The 16897-nt window shown below is 30.7% G+C and overlaps 1 protein-coding gene across 6 annotated transcripts in view; it reads left to right on the top strand.

Annotated features, from left to right (window-relative positions):
* Positions 1-16897, top strand: part of NOVA1 (NOVA alternative splicing regulator 1) — a 149514-nt gene that overhangs the window by 5446 nt on the left and 127171 nt on the right. The window contains exons 2-3 of one of the 6 annotated variants that reach the window (XM_038544373.1): positions 1968-2082; positions 3719-3798. The exons of the other annotated variants lie outside the window; for them this stretch is intronic. The gene's annotated coding sequence lies outside the window, so the exon portion shown is untranslated. The remainder of the gene's footprint in view (positions 1-1967; positions 2083-3718; positions 3799-16897) is intronic. 6 annotated transcript variants of the gene reach the window in all.

The raw sequence follows: 16897 nt of genomic DNA, 5'->3' as shown, positions 1-16897 counted from the left end.
GTTAATAAATAGACTGATTTTATATGTTAAAAGTATTGCATGGTTAACATAGATAATCCAAAAACTTATTGAATACGTTATTGGTTGGGAATACTAAAGGGTTTATAAAATATGTATTTTCATGTGTGCCTTAGATTTTAGAACATTTCGTAATGTACCTATTGTTATTCCATTGTATGATAGTAGAGATATTCATTATATCAATCAAACAGAAATACTTCACTATAATCTCAGCATATATTAGTGTGTTTCTTATATTGTTTTCATATTTATGCTAATGAAACTGGATCACATTTGATGTATTTACTTTTTTTTATGGTCCTTAAGTTAAAATTTGAACTTATATTCCTAGATTTATTATATCATAATCTTAGCATTGTCCAACTTGGGTGATTTTTTTTTTTTTTTTAAATCACAAACCATTTATATGTTAAAATTTTAAAACTCATGAAAAAGCAGACCGTAAGTGAATTTTTCTTTTAGTGAAGGAAATACCCAACACTGCCTTAATTTTAACATGGGGAGAATTCAGTGGCCAATTTAACTTTTAGGATCGGGACTGTATAGCAGAAAAATGATCATTTTTTGCGAAATCAGATGAGTTGATGAAGTTTTAAAATAGGTCACTTCTTTTGTTTATATTGTTGAAGGAAGAGTATTATGATATTGGTAGTACAAAAGGAATACTTTAGTTACAGCTTTTAAAAGTTGCAGTCTAAACACTTTAGATGGAAAGCATCTTAGAAATTTGTTGATAAATATGTTAAGGCAAAATTAGTAGATAAATAGTTGTAAAAAGGAAAAATTAGGCAGTTTAATTTCTAGTATTGTTGAGTTTAATATGACAGTTATCATTACATCATGCTATACCTTTGATTTTAGTGTGATCAAAGATTTGCTAATACATAATATGGTTTTCTTTATATCTTAAACTTGTGGTATTATATTTGTCATATTACCTGTTGTGGATTACTTTATATTTTGTCTCTCTATACTCTCAGTTGGGGGAGGAACCATAATCTTTCACTTGGACATTAATGTCTCCGAAAATCTGCTGTATTTTTAATATTTTATTTCTCATTTTAAGTAACAGGAAATCTTAACATGTGAAGGAATTTAACTGGCTTAGCACAATCTATGTTAAAATGTAGAGCCCAAAAGATACAATTTTGATACTTAACTCATGTAAGCAAATATTTAGTTAGTAGCATAGAATTTTTAGAAAAATGGAATTAGCATTAAAAATCTTAGGTATTCCATTTATTTGATTCTTTTTAATTTTGTTCTGATGTTATATCTTCTATCCTTGATTTAGTAAGTTGTGGAACATCATTTACAGTGTTGGTGTTTTCATGAATTACAATGTACAGTGTCACTTTGGTATTTGCTATTTGAAACCTTCTGCATTTTGGAAAAATAACTCATTTAAATATGTGACGTTGTAAGGAAATCCAGTATACCTAACAACACCGCCTTGCAAATATCATTCCCCAAAAGGTTTCAGGAATAGTTTAAAAGTAGTGAATGCAATTGGTGCAATAGTTCAATATTTATGTATGGAAGATGTTTTGTATAATATACAAGAGGAAAAACAGTCTGTGTCTTGGGAACTCTTAGGAATATGTGGTATCACTGAAAACACGAGCAATAAACCACCCATTGAAAACTTGTCTATTTTATAGCTGTGTTATTTTATTTTGCTTTGCTTTGGCTTAAGAGAATTAATTTTTAAGCTTTTCAATAACATGAATAACACTTATTGAAACACAATTACGCCACTTGTTACCTAAAATTCAGTACCTAATAAACTATTTTTTACCATAGTGTTTAGTCTTAGTTGTTTTCAGTTTAGTAGAGTTGTTTTAAAGCACTTTTATGAACAAGTGCAGCTTTTCAAAATAAAATTGGGGGGACAAGGGTGGGAGATTTGTGCTTGATTGCCATCTCATTTCCATCTTTGGATACAGCTCTAGCATAAAGTTAAACAACATCTGCAGAGATCTGACTGACAAACATCTCTCTGGGACTCATCATTGCAGCCTGCAGCAGGTGCATTCAGCTTGCAGTCTTTTCCAAAAAGAGGTTAGTTTGTTCTAACATTTATCAGTAGACCAGTGGGAGCAAGTGACTAGAGAGAAGAGGTTGGTTGTCACTTGTCCAGTGTTGGAATACTACAGGTAATTGGACTGGACTGGTGGGAACCGCAGCAGTGTGTGTCTCACATTGCACTGCAGCTGCTATGGAGCTTAATTAACCTGACCCTCAGAGACTGAAGTGTCATGGTATAAAACACAACATGCAAGAAATGAAGCAGTACTTTTCAGTACTTCCTGATGCTTGAGTTGATGAAATTTCCATTTTCCTCATCTTGTCCTTAAAAGATATGGTATCGGCTTTTCAACTTCTTTGTATGGAAACATTTGAAACTAAAATGATTTCTATGAATCTGATAGAATCCACCAAAAAAAGAGATGTTGTATAGAAATAGAAAATAATCTTACGTCAGAAGTATTTAAATTTCCCTATCCCACAAGTACATTTTCAAATCATGAGTGAACAAAAATAAGCGGAGGTACATTGTAATTTATTATTATTATTATTATTATTATTATTATTATCTTAGCCTCACATTTATTCATCCTTATAGGAGAAAGAACCCATTGTAAGATTATGTTGCATCTTTTTAGCATGTTAGGAACTTTGGCAAGCAAACTCTGCTGAATGCTTTGAAAAAAAGTGTTTCAATAAACAAGACAGGCATAGCATAAAAACTCTGAGAAGATTAATCTATCATTTATTTCTGTTGTTTTGAATTTCTTCATCTACTTGAAAGACTGAGTTCAGTATACTTCCATGACAAACATAGAAGTTTCTTATGTCCTCTAATAGTGTTTCCACTTATTGTAGGGGTCTTATTACAGTGCTGTTTTCTTAATTGCCCTTGAATAGAAACTAATTCCTAAGGTAAATATGTCTTTAAATTAAGTCTGGCAATGTGCTATACTATTTTAAAATGATTCTGAAATTTAAAATATCATTTGGAATCTTGTGAAGGAGTTTTGTAGTATTGACTCTTCTATTAGTTTTACTAATTTTAAAATTTTGGTCTTTATTGAATATAATCTATCAACTACCAAAGAGTAATTAAGTCCTGGAGTTTGTACAGATTTTTTTTTTTTGTAACCTATATGCTTTTCTTGAAGGAATTTTTACCAGTATTGCCAGTAACTATTTGATTCTGAAGTTACTGTTTATAAGAAGTCTGTTAAAGTTTATTTTTTATTTTAATTAAATTATGAATAGTTAATAATTTATTGGTAATTATAGTAATCACAGGAAATAAGATTAAAATAATTATCTCTAGAAGTTGAGAGAATCATTCCACACTTTTAAACATTTTTCATTTTTGACACTCTGGATAATTGTTTTCTTATCAATTCTTATCAATATAGATATGATTCTTTAAAATTTCACGTATATACTGCACCATCATTTGTAAATTTTTGACAAAGAAGGTAATTGTATAAAAATAAGCATTTAAGACCGCAGAGTACAAAAGAAAAAAAGAACATTATGTACACTGACAAACTTTTTGAGGTATTTTCAATATTCCCTGAGTTTCAAACTACTATACGGATATCCTTTTCCATAACAAAACTTGATCATGAAAACACGTAATAGCTACACTCCATCATTGATCTTTTGCTGCTTCCTGCAGGGCCTGTCATAGCATCGTTGACAGGACCAGATGAAAAATGAAATCAGTATCTTGAGTTTTTTAACAGCAAAATGATTCAGGTAAGATTATTTGGTGTGGAAAATAAACCTTTTTTTTTTTACTATTCTTAAAACTAATTTTATTTAATAATTGATATCTAAAATTAACATATTTGTTCTCATTTTAAGATCTATGTCATACTGATGTTCAGTGTATTTGTAATTTATGATGAATTTCATTCTGAACTCAGTAATTTTTAAATTTCAGACTGTGGTGGTTTTTACTTTCCTTGTGAAATTGAACCACTTTTTGAAGTTTTGAGGAGTAATTTTTCTGTTTTAAAGGTTTTTGAGAACCGTTTTACATTGGATACTCCATAATTCTTTTGCAGGAGAAATTTTCACATAATGTGCTTATTTATAAATTAAATAAGACTTCAAATCCTGCATTCCCTCTAGGATATAATAAATGCTGACTCTCCGTTGATTCAGTTTTAAAAAATCATTCTTATCATAAAGAAGAAAGTTTTCATTTAAATCGTTAATAATTTAAGATCTAGTAATTTGGGGGAAGGGTAGAAAGAAAGGAATTAGGGTAGTACATTTTGTTAACACTGAATATAGTAAGGAATGTGGTACACATTTTTGTTTTATATTACTAAATATTTTGAGGAATTGTAACTTTTCAATTTTGGTTATATTCATTCTTGAAATAATTTGTTTTTGGAGGAGTTAGTATTGGAAGTAATGGAGTTTATTTGGAGACTGTTCATTCACATATTTAGTCTTAATTACTCTTTGTATAACTTTTTATTTTTCTAAGACTAATTTAAAAAAAAAAGGCCTTTTTTTTTTTTTTTTTTTTAAATTCAGAGAGAGAGAGAGAGAGGCAGAGACACAGACAGAGGGAGAAGCAGGCTCCATGCAGGAAGCCTGACGTGGGACTCGATCCTGGGTCTCCAGGATCACACCCCGGGCTGCAGGCGGCGGTAAACTGCTGTGCCACCGGTACTGCCCTTCTAAGACTGATTTATGTTTTTTTTTTTTTTTTTTTTTTTTTTTTTAAGTCATGGAAGTACTTTTTTGAGAAACCTAGTGTGAAATCTGTCAGGAAGCTTTCCCCTTGTTAATTATTATGTGTATTTATCAGATGCTTCCTATGAGCTCAGCTGTAGATCATCAAGACTTAGAGGTACTGCAGAGCATCTTTTTCTTTGTCAAAGGAATATGGGCAGGTTTTATTTTTCCCTAAAAAGTTGTGCTTTAATTGTTTCTGTCTTAAGTTTTTTTTCTGTTCTATGGCATCTCTGTGGAAGACTTAATGGGGACACTTAGAAGTAGCAAATAGGCTTATTACCATGTGAAGAGGCTGGCAAGATCATGGAATTGTAGAACTAGATGAAAGGAATGGATCTTAGATCTGATCTCTTCCAGGATTTCTATTTAACCATTGAGAAAACCAAGATACCAGAAGATTAAGTGATGTATGCCAGTACTTGTCCTGTAACTTTTAAATATGTTTTCTAAATTTGTGGTACTTTGTGGAATTTTAGTAGGTACTTTGTTCTCTTCTTGTGCTCTACTCTGTTTTCCCCTTCCCTTCCTGGATATGACTCTCTGAGGAAATGCATTTTTACTTTTTCTCTTCCCTAGTTTTAAAATGAATGTACTCCCGGGATCCCTGGGTGGCGCAGTGGTTTGGCGCCTGCCTTTGGCCCAGGGCGCGATCCTGGAGACCCGGGATCGAGTCCCACATCGGGCTGCCGGTGCATGGAGCCTGCTTCTCCCACTGCCTATGTCTCTGCCTCTCTCTCTCTCTCTCTGTGACTATCATAAATAAATAAAAATTAAAAAAAAAATTTAAAATGAATGTACTCCCTTCCCCATTTTGAACATTAAGTTGAAAGCACTTTACCTATTTTAGGACAATTTTTGTTGTTGATTCACTGAATCAACTGAAGGGCCATAGACAGGTTCTCTTTATCATTACCACATATGAGAAAAAAAAAAGATATGACAGATTATATTTGCTTAGAAGATGGCCTGGTCATTTTTTGTTTTTCCATAGTTGTAGTTTGAAAATGTCAGTATTTTCAGGGTGATTTGATTTCTACACTTTTGTTATTTTTCTTCATTTGCGAAGTTTCTTTTTCTTTTTTTTTCTTCCATGTTCCTTAGCTCATTTATTTTTTTTTTAATTTCTTTATTTGGGTTTAAATGGATTATTGACCTTGATTTTTAAAAAATCTATAGACTTTCTAATTCAAATCTGTTTTCAAGGGTATATGTATTTTCCATATGTTTGTGACTTCTATAAAAATTTCCTTAAGTATTACATATTTGGCTGGGTATTCATAACAATTGATTTTAAAAGGACAAGATACTAAGGTTAAAAAATAAGCAACAGGCTAGTGGTAAGGCAATCTAAGTAAAAATGAAGGTATATTACACAGTAATTATTTTTTTTAAGAATTTTTATTAATTTATTCATGAAAGACACACACAGAGAGAGAGAGAGAGAGAGAGAGAAAGAGAGAGAGAGGGGCAGAGACACAGGCAGAGGGAGAATCAGGCTCCACGCAGGAGCCCGATGTGGGGCTTGATCCCGGGACTCCAGGATCATGCCCTGGGCCAAAGGCAGGTGCTAAACCGTTGAGCCACCCAGGGATCCCCAGTAATTATTAATTTTAAAACATCACTATATTCTCTTTTTAGTCTATCCATTTCGTTAAATTGGTCTGCTTCTCAGTTAATTAGAGTTGTGATGATGTTTGCATTGTGTTGTAAGCTTAAGGATTACTTTCTAACATAATTATAAAAATACTTAATGTGATTTCTGAGGTTTTTTTTTCTTTACAGCTTTAAACTAAAACAAAAAATCTTTTGTGATAGTTCTTTATTTACATTAGTTAATTAAATTAGGCTCCATTGGTGTGAAGGAATTTCTATCATCCTTCATGCCTTTGCTATATGTTCAGTGTAGAGCCAAGTGCTGTAAACGTAGGTGGTAGTTACATTTAAATCCATGCATGTATGAATGAATAAATAACTGATTGAGGCTTATTCTGTGAAGTGATAACGTAATATCAATACAGTGGATGGAGAAAGCATTTTATCTTTAGTACCTTGAATAGAGGGTAGTGTGTGTATATAAAGTCTATATTTCAGATAAGTGAACTAATGGGTTCAGATATTGGAACAAACCAGAAATGGTCATAGAAGTGTTAGGACAACTTCCTTAATACCTGACATGGGCCAGGTATTAAGGAAGAAGAGTGGAATTTGAGAAGGGAGTTTTGCTTTGTATTTATTAGCATGTTGTCCTGTGTGAAGGAAACCCAGAAGCCGGTATTATGGAGAGTACTTAAAAGCCATCTCCAAAACTGAAAATAACTTTTAAAATATTCTGACTTAAGCAATATGAGTTTAATTAATATCTATTAATAAAAGTAATGTAAAATACCTATATTACAACATTTTATAGTTATGTCACTTTATAGTTTATTTACTGCCACATGGCTATTTGTGGCAAGTAAGGAAGTCTGCTGGCTGATGACTTTTCTTGAGATACCCTGAAAATCAAAGATTATTAATCACTAAGTTAGAGTTACATTATTAAAAATATGATTAATAAATGTTTTATTTTTAATGTATTTTAATGTCTTTTTTACCATCGTAGTGCTACATAGTAGAGCAGAATTTTGTTTGCTTAGGGTTTGACTAAACTGAATATTAAGGTGTAACATACTAATGTGTTACTTTATTTGAAATTAAAATTTTAGGAAAGTACCAAATTTGTGCTGCTTTAGTCTTTTAAATACTTTTTAAACAGTTAAAATTTAGAGAAATGCATGAAATACTCACGTTTTTCTTGTATTAGTATATTGAGTTCTGCTACAATAAACCAATGAAAACGTCCAAGATTTGGTAGATAAATCTATTTAGTCTTATACTTAGCCCCCACCCCCTACATTTTTATAAGTGCTATTATTTTTAAGCTAGTGGAGAAGAGTGGGTTCAAATAACTTTGTTGTAGGGTTTCTTTACCTGGCTGCTTCCCCTGCTACTACCATGACCAGATTTTAACATTTTGATGAATGTTTATATGCATCAACTAGTTATGAACTAGGTATGCAGTGGGTTTAGAACTAGGTAGCAATGCTCCGAAGATCTTATTCTCAAGCAAGGAAGCAATAAGAAATGAAATGTAAATACCTGGTCATAATAAATTTTAATAAATGTATAATGACAGAATTTTGTCTCGAAGTAAAACTACATTTGTGACCAGATCTTGAGAGGAGAGGGGGGACTTCAAAGAAGACTTCAAAGAAGAGGGGGGGCTTTGGCGGTTGAGTTTTAATTGGCTGGCTGGACAAGAGTGGAAGGTCATTTGAGCCTGAAAGACAAAATATATATCCATGTAGATATGAAAAATTCCTGTTATATTCAGGGGTCCAAAAGTTAGTTTGGTATTACTGGGATAAAGAGCGGATATTGCTGGGAAGGGGTGAGGAAAGCGGGTAGGAAGATACTATAGATATTTGTACAGATAAGAGAAAATGTATTACATGTGAAAATGGTAAAAGCTTGTCTGAAAAATACTCATCTTGGATATATTTATTAGCAAAAATTATTTTAAAGAAAAAATATGGGTTGCATCTATGAAATGACTGGCAGGGTACTGGAATTAAAATTTATGTACCTATTTGTTTAAATATAGAAGGATACTTGTACTTTGGAGAAAGATTACCTTAAGTAGAGCTGAGGTTGAGGAGTATGGCTTTCTGCTTAGGCAATATAAGTAAGATTAGAGAAGACTAATTTGTTTTGGAAGGAAAAGATGAAGAGAAAGGTGAGGCAACTAGAATACAGAAAAAAAGAGATGTTAAGAAATATGATGGTTGTCTTTTATTAAGCAATTATGTGCCAAGTGTAGAAGAAAACAGTATAGGTACCTAGTGAAGGACAACTGCCAGTGAAGAATGTTGTGCTGTATTCAGGACAGTGTGGATAAGAAATCTGTTTTTGACATTTGTTCATTTTTATAAATCTTGTCTATGCAGGTACATTTAAAGTTAGTGACTTGAATGGTTTCTTTTACTGGTTTGCTTTTGAATCATGGCTGTTTAGAATCATATATCTGATTAAACTTTTCTCATTTCTTAAATTACATGAATATGTAGGCCTTTTTAGCTTTCTTGGCATGTGAACAGGTATGTTCACTTTTAATTTGATGAAAATTTGTGGTTTACACAATGTATACATTTTTTAATATGAATTTGATGTCGTCTGATTTGAACACTAAAGTTTGGTAGATGAGAGACACATTGGTATGCGTTAGGTCAATGAAAGTGAAAATTAAAACTTGTTACTCATTGTTGGTGGATTCTCTGCTATGTAATTTTTTAATTTGGAATTTCAGTTGATTATTGAGATTCAGAAGGACTCTCCATCAATTGATAAATACTTATTTCATATAGGAATCAGTCTTAATCAATACTGTATCAAAATCAGATTAATTTTTAAAAGACCAAAATATGGTACTGTTTTTCCATTTAGAAAATGAGATTAAAAAATCTATTTAGCATTTTATACTGATTTGTGAAATTATTGGCTAGTTGTGTAGAGAAACATTAAAAAATTGAACAGCTGAAGTGACATTAAGCACCAGATGGGGATTTGAAATAAAAATATTCACTGTGTAATCTTTATTTAAGTGCTATTCATAATTCAATAATACCAGTTGTATAACTCAAAGTTGAATTCAATATAAAAAGGAAGAACAAAGTCTCATTGCCTTCAAATTGATACTCATATCATTGTATGATGTGACTTGTTCTTAAAAAAGATAATAATATAGGTAAGACAACTGCATACATTTTTTTGCAGAGGCAGTACAGTTCTCTTTGAGAAAAATTTTGAAGAAATTCTGAGTTTGTGAATCGTTTCAAAGTAGCATTTATTTGAATTTAACATCTTTACTGAATCCTGCCTTTAAATGATATTCTCCTTTGTATTTACTCCTTATCCTCTAAACTAGAAATTTTCAGCCAGATTTTCTTTACAGTAATATTTTAAATTTCTTCTGAAGAATATACCTATTTTGTTTAAGGAAAGGTATGTTCCTCTGAAAGCTTTATCACATTTTTAGCTACACTGGTGTATTTGACATCTTGTTTAAGAACTAGAATGACTCTGGATATGAAAACACAAACTGTGATAATAAGCTAGATATGCCATATGTGGCAGTTTAGGTTGGCATATATCTCAAATGGCATGTTTAATGTACTGTATTACTAAGATCAGTAATTTTACAGTGGAAGGCTGCTACTTTTATTATATAGTTTCATGCTGGTGGGCTTAGAATACCGAGAGATTTTGTACTTTGTAAATCCCTGTTTTCAGCCCTTGTAAAAATTTTTTCACTGTTGAAATGATCTACATGGGATCTGTGTTAGTAAGTTATTCTCTGAAGTTTGTGAAAGTTGATGAAAATATTGCAAATAGTATGTAGTTTGACAGATGATTATGTGAATAGCAATCCTTACGTTGTATTTTTGTTAAGGAGTAATAATGCTGACATATTTGTATGACAAAAAAATGGTTTAGCAAAATAAATAGTTAAGAATTGAAAACAGTATTTTTATTTTTAGAAAATGTACATATGTTGATAGGAAAAGCTTTGAGGTTCTCTAAGAGTCTTGGCAGTGAAGCCATTTGAAGCAAACTGCAATAAATATTGCCCCTTTATGACAAAATACTCAACTTTAAAATCGTATTCCAGCTTTCCTGAACATAATGTTTTTGTTTGATTTTTTTAAATATTGATTTTAACAAAGATTTTTCTGAAGGCCCTTCAAATAATTCAGTAGACTGCATTAAAAATAAGTGGAAACCGTAATGTGATGGGGAAAATTAAGTAATTTAAAGGGATAAATAATATAAAGACTATGTACATTTTTTGGCCACTTAAAATATGCAGGACAAATGCAATTCTGCTGGAGAAAAATTTTGAAGAAATTTTGAGTTGGGGAAATGTTTCAGTAACAGTTTTCTATGTGCAGTATCTTTTAAAGAGCCTGAGTCTGAATTTAAACTATTTCTGTTATTGTTAATGAGAAAAGTGATGGTCTTGTTTTTAAAAGTCTGAAACCATATAACGAAAAGTTATTTAATAAAGTAAATAATACATAAAAGTAATCTATTAATCATGGCTTAGTTAGATCTTACATTTTATTTCATTTCAACTCTTTAAAAATCGGGGTAGTTAAGAATTTTGTTTTTGGCAAGAATTTTTACCTCTGCTTTACAGTTCAGGAAAAATCAGACAGTGAAAGTTAGAATGATTTGAGATATAGCAAGTTAATGATGAACCTGTTTACTGTTATTCTGTAAATCTTTCCATCATATTACTTACAAACTTGAGTTCAGAAATACAGTATTCAAAATTTAGGTAAGATCCACCCAACTGCCACGTTAGTCCGTCATTGGGAAATAACAGATATTTTTGATGGCTTCATAATTTTTCCCTATTCATAAAATAGAGAAATCTTACAAATTTGAATTTTGCCATCAAAATAAAAACTGTAATAATCAAGCAAAATGGAGGCATAAAAACAAGTTTTCTCTCCTGACCAGACCTCTGTAAACATTGAATTTGATATCTTTTATATAATTTTCCATCTTTGTATTGATACAAAATTTCTACGATAGTTTGAAATTTCACCTTACCTATGAGATTATTTATGTGAAGTTATTTAATTTTTCTTAGTTTAGCATTATACAATTCGGCTTTCACTTTTTAAATCACATAACCGATAGAGATTTGTTAAATTATACCTGAGGTTAGAAAGGTCTAGTCAAATAACTATGACAATACTTACTATGATCAAAATTTTTGTGAGGAAAATATGTTTTGGACATTACATAGTGAAGTTTATTAAGAAATTATCAAATCAGTTCAGTGCATTTTAGTGCCTTTTGGGTATGTAGGATGGAATGTAACACCTTAAGGGAACATGTGGTAGCAGAGCAGAGTTTGAATCTGGTCTCTGACAATTGCTATAGGATTTTTGTCAAATCATTTAATCTTCTGGGACCTATAAATTTTCTCTAGCACATTCTCATCTGTGTAATGGAGCTATTAGTACCTCTCATATAGTTATAAGTTGTTGGTTCAGGTACCACAAAAGGCAGGATGTAAAGTATGTCACATGATACTTGACCCAATAAGCATTTTATGACTCTATCTTTTTAAAATCTCTTCCTTCCTATATTTGTTACATTTAATAACACGAAATATACAACAGACATTTTAATGTAAAATCAATTACAGAAATATGACCCTAAAAAGGAAAACAACTACTGTGAGGATTTTTCTTTCAAATATTTTTTTTCATAATAACTGATTGTTATTAAAATGCAGACAATATAAAGTTAAAGCTAATTTCTCATCCCACCCCCTTTAAGATAATTAATATAAATAACGTAGTATTTTTCATTTAGACTTTATAAATACATTTTTATATTTTTATACGTATGTTTATAAAAATTCACTTTTCAATTCACTTTTTATACGTATTCAATTTTCATATACTTCATATTTTAGTAGATGATTACAAATGATATTCACTGTTACATTTAGGAATGAGTTTTTAGCACATCACCTCTGTTGGTTAATGGAATGTAGAACTTCTGAATACTCAAAGATGTCCTTCCATTCGCAGCTATGCAGGTATTTTATGTGAATATTTCTGTGTGCAGACTTAAAAATCTGTTCTATGATACCCTTGAAGATAGAGTTTTATTGCCCATATCATTGACCTGAAAAAATAGGGATATGAATTTATAATACCAAAGGATATTACAATCTCATATGAAGCATATGGGCTTCTTTGTATGTATAAGGCTCTTGAAAATTAACATAATTTATTAATCTCTGCTTCATCTTTGTACAGTCAAATATAAAACATTAAAAATATTGACTGGAGCTTTATGAGGAAGAAATCAAGTGGCATATAGAATGTTAAATACTTCTTTCATCATGTTTTTCTAGATACCAAGACTTCTGAAAATCTTTTCCATTAGTCAAAAAGGAAGTCATACTATATAAATGAGGATGCTAGATGTTTAATAATATAGGTGATAATTCACAAGACTTAGTGTTCCTTTTTTTTAACCTTAAAAAATTGTTTTAATTGTTTATATAAAACACTTTTAGTTCATGTTCCTGTAACTTCCATGAAAGATCCAATAAAATTTAGTGGTATAGTTTTACTAAGAATATGTTTCGGGGTCATGGTTTATTACTTTCCATTCCTTAAAAAAAAATTCATATTCTCCATGACTCATCACAAAAATTCTTGATTGCCATTATGGTGAAAAATTTTTTTATGATATGTCCATTTTGTTATAATCAGTGTATAAACAAATGCCTTACATATTAAATATTATTTATGTATTAAATATTGAAGATCTATTTAATTCCATAGTAAGAATAAGTGTAGATATGATCTTGTTTTGTATGAATGTGCCTTTAAGGACAATAAATGTAATTCAAATCATACTAATTCTTATTATTTTGTCGAAAATATAAAATCTTAGTGAATGTCTGCCATAGTATAAATTCAATTACTTATTTAGAATTTTATACCTTTGAATTTGTAAGAATACTAAATATTTTCAAAAAAAAATAAAGTGAGAAACTTTGCTAGAGGTCATTTAATTACAGAATAATTAATCTTTAGAGTGATGGATTTATTCTTAGATACTTAGAACATGTAGAGATATTCAGTGTTTGAAGTCTGATTAGATTGAGAGTAATATTGAATGTTGGCAGTTTATAGAAGAGGAAGCTGAATTAGTCTAGGGTAGAGATGGCTGAGGCTTATCTCTGATTATATTAGGGTATGGTCTTGGTAATAGAGAAATTTGAGATAATCTGTGAAAACTGAAAATAGCTCCAACTTCCTTGTCACTTAGAACATTTGCACTCTTCTTTGGAACTAAGGTAGCAGGCTACACAATATATGATGGATTTAAGTATTAATTCCTAAACTTCCTGTGTCATCTTGATTCATGATCTGTTGTCCTGTGTCACTGAGAAAATAAAAGTAATTTTTAAAAAACGTCATAAGCTCCTACCACCAGATCTATCTACCTAACTACATCAGTACCTATGTAGTCTACATTTTCTCTCATTCTGATAAACTGTCCCTGCCCCTAACAAAGGCTAATCCTCCACTTTTATTCTGGATTTCATTCCCTCTTAGGTACTCAGACATGTTTTAGCAATTCTTTTTTTTTTTTCTTAACGTTTTCAATATACCAGTCAATAGCAGTTGACAGTGATCATTCTCTCCTCTTTGAAGCATTTCATTTTGCTTCCAGCAGACCTCTGCCTCACTAACGCAGCCTCAAGTTTCCCTTGCTGATTTCTTCTTATTTTCCTGAGCTCAGTCCTTGGATTGCTCTCTACTTTTTTCTATACATATTTATCCCTTGGTGATCCTATTCAGTGTCATGGCTTTAAATAACCATCTGCTCTTCCATGATTACCAAATGTTTATATCCATTCTGGACCTTTCACCTGATCTGCAGACGAATGTTGCAGTTACCTACTTGATATCACTTGTATGTCTAATAAATATGTTAGAATTAAATATTCTGGTCTTTCAGATAACCAAATCTACTTCTCCATCTTAACTGCAGCTTCATCCTTACAGTTTCTAAGGCCAAAAATCTTCCTTCCTTTCTTTCTGTCAGACTTTACATTTAATCCATCACGATTCTAATTTTGTTCAAGATTATTTACCTTTTATAAAAGTCAAAAGCACATATTAAAAACAAAAATAAATGTTGCAAAAATGCATTCTCTTCTGATTAGCCAGGAAGAAAGTCAACTAAAGATGTGGTTGGAATGGATTCATTGTTAAAACTCTGGAGAATGCCAGAGAGTAGCTTCTCCTAGTTACTGGATTGACCAGACTGAGCCCTCAAATTGTTTATAATTTCAAAAGATAAAACAATTGGAAATCTAGATTCATGTTTAATTTTATGTTATAGGGAAGTCTATAGGAAAGAATCTTTATTCTAAGGAATATCAGTATCAGTATATCCATTATAGTAGCATAAATATTTTATACCTGCAGGAATTGATTTTCAAAGAATAAATATGAAGCAGTAGAATTAAGAAAGCTCTAAATAATTCCAGTTCATTGGATTGTAGCAAAATGAAATGTATCAATCCTTGAGGACACAACTTAAAATGCAAACTGTTAGGTGGTATATATATATATACACACATTGGGAATGTATATTGAACTATTTGGAATGTTGTGCTAAGTCAAAACTTCATCTTTTTTTTTGAGGGTTTACCTTAAAGAAATTACATACCTAAAAAATATATTACTCATGTTGTAATTATTTTCCTATAAAATATTTTGAGATACATTTGTTGCTTGTCGACTGGGAATTTCATCTTACTACCCATGAAAAATTATTCTAGTTAATGGACTTCATTTCACTTTATAATTTAAATCAGTTAGGTTAAAAAAAAAATAAAAAAAATAAATCAGGTTTTACTCTACTATTTTATGTCTTTCATTCTGAACTAAGTTATTAAAGGAAACCACATTATTTCATACACAAGGAGAAAAAATAATTGAATTTTTATAGCACCATTTTATTTTTAATAAATTATATAATATCAATTTTGACTTCTTTTCTAATTATACATTTCATTGGTATGTCTTGCTGGCAAAAGATATTTGATCTCTGGAAATAATCTGCCAGAATAGGACAAAATCAATCTGTTGTATACCTGTCAATATGTAGATGATTCAGTAGAAGTTTGTTTAGTCACTGTCGTAAAAAAGGAAAAACTGGTGGACGTGGCCTCCTGTTTTACAAGGGGTAAGAACGTGTGTATGTGTGAAGTTATTCAGTTCTCTTAAAGTTTTGTTGTCTCTTAGTTCTTCAACTCACTAGATTAACTTTTTCAGCCATCTAGTGATCACCCTCTTAATTTTCTGGAGCATTCCATGTTGATAAGCACTCTTGATACTACCTCGAGATTTAATTTTGTGATTCAAGATTATAGCTTAAGATTTGTAACTTAAAACATTTTATTTTGGCATGCTTATTAATTACTTGTTTCTTTCTTAAATCATCCGTTAGTATTAGTGTTCATTTATGTGAGATACGAGTTTGCACATCATTCTTATATACTACTTTGGAAATATCAATTTTCACACAGCTGATAGAGACAGATTTTATACAGATTTTTCTGATCCAAAAGCCCATTTTCTTTTTTAACATATCCTATTATGATGTCAAAAAATCCTTTCAATGAAAGCAATTTTCCCATAGTTGACTTGTTTTTAATTTTTTTTTTATTGAAGTTTTGTTTTTAAAGCGTTATTACATGGTTGGTTTCAACATACTCATATCATGCTTTTACTTTTCATCCTTGCAAAATAGTTTTAAGATTTGTCTACGTAAGCAAATAAAACAGATTATGGTTATGATCATATTTAGTTAGAGTTATATATAAGTAGGAAATAATGTTTGAATTTTAACATAATTCCTGATTTGTAATTTATTTATTTATCCATGTAGCAAATATTTATTAAGTATGGATTATGTAGTGGTCATTTTGGTATATACAGAGGCATTTAAGACCAAATTTCTTATCAAGAGAAAGGCTACAGAATGAAGCTGGAGTGTCAGGCAAGGGCTAGAGGGCCTTTTAGTCTATGTCAAATTAATTTGGACTCTTATTTATTTTAAATCAGATTGCACATAATATGTTAATACAGTGCATAATATGTTTTTTTTAGTGCATAATATGTTAAAACAACTTTCTAAATCACTAGTTATTACATATTCAAACCTATATTGATGATCAAAACTCCTAAATGGTAGGGGGTATTTGCAATTTTTAGAGAATTATTTAGTTAAAATTTACCTAGAAGATATGTGACTATACAGTTAGGATTTTTAAATATAAAAAGCCACTATGTTTGGAGTAACTGGTTAACTTTAAAAGTTTGAAGTTATTAAGTAATTATTTTCTGATAACTTCTTCAGTTTTAAGCAACCGCTAATTTGTGTGGCTCTGTTTAAAACTGGAACCCAAAGTTGTTTGTACAAAATATAGTTTTATATTAAGACTCTGGTA

This window comes from Canis lupus, chromosome 8, assembly GCF_011100685.1.
Source record: "Canis lupus familiaris isolate Mischka breed German Shepherd chromosome 8, alternate assembly UU_Cfam_GSD_1.0, whole genome shotgun sequence".
NCBI classification, from domain to species: Eukaryota; Metazoa; Chordata; class Mammalia; order Carnivora; family Canidae; genus Canis; species Canis lupus.
This window is presented reverse-complemented; position numbering and strand designations above follow the sequence as displayed.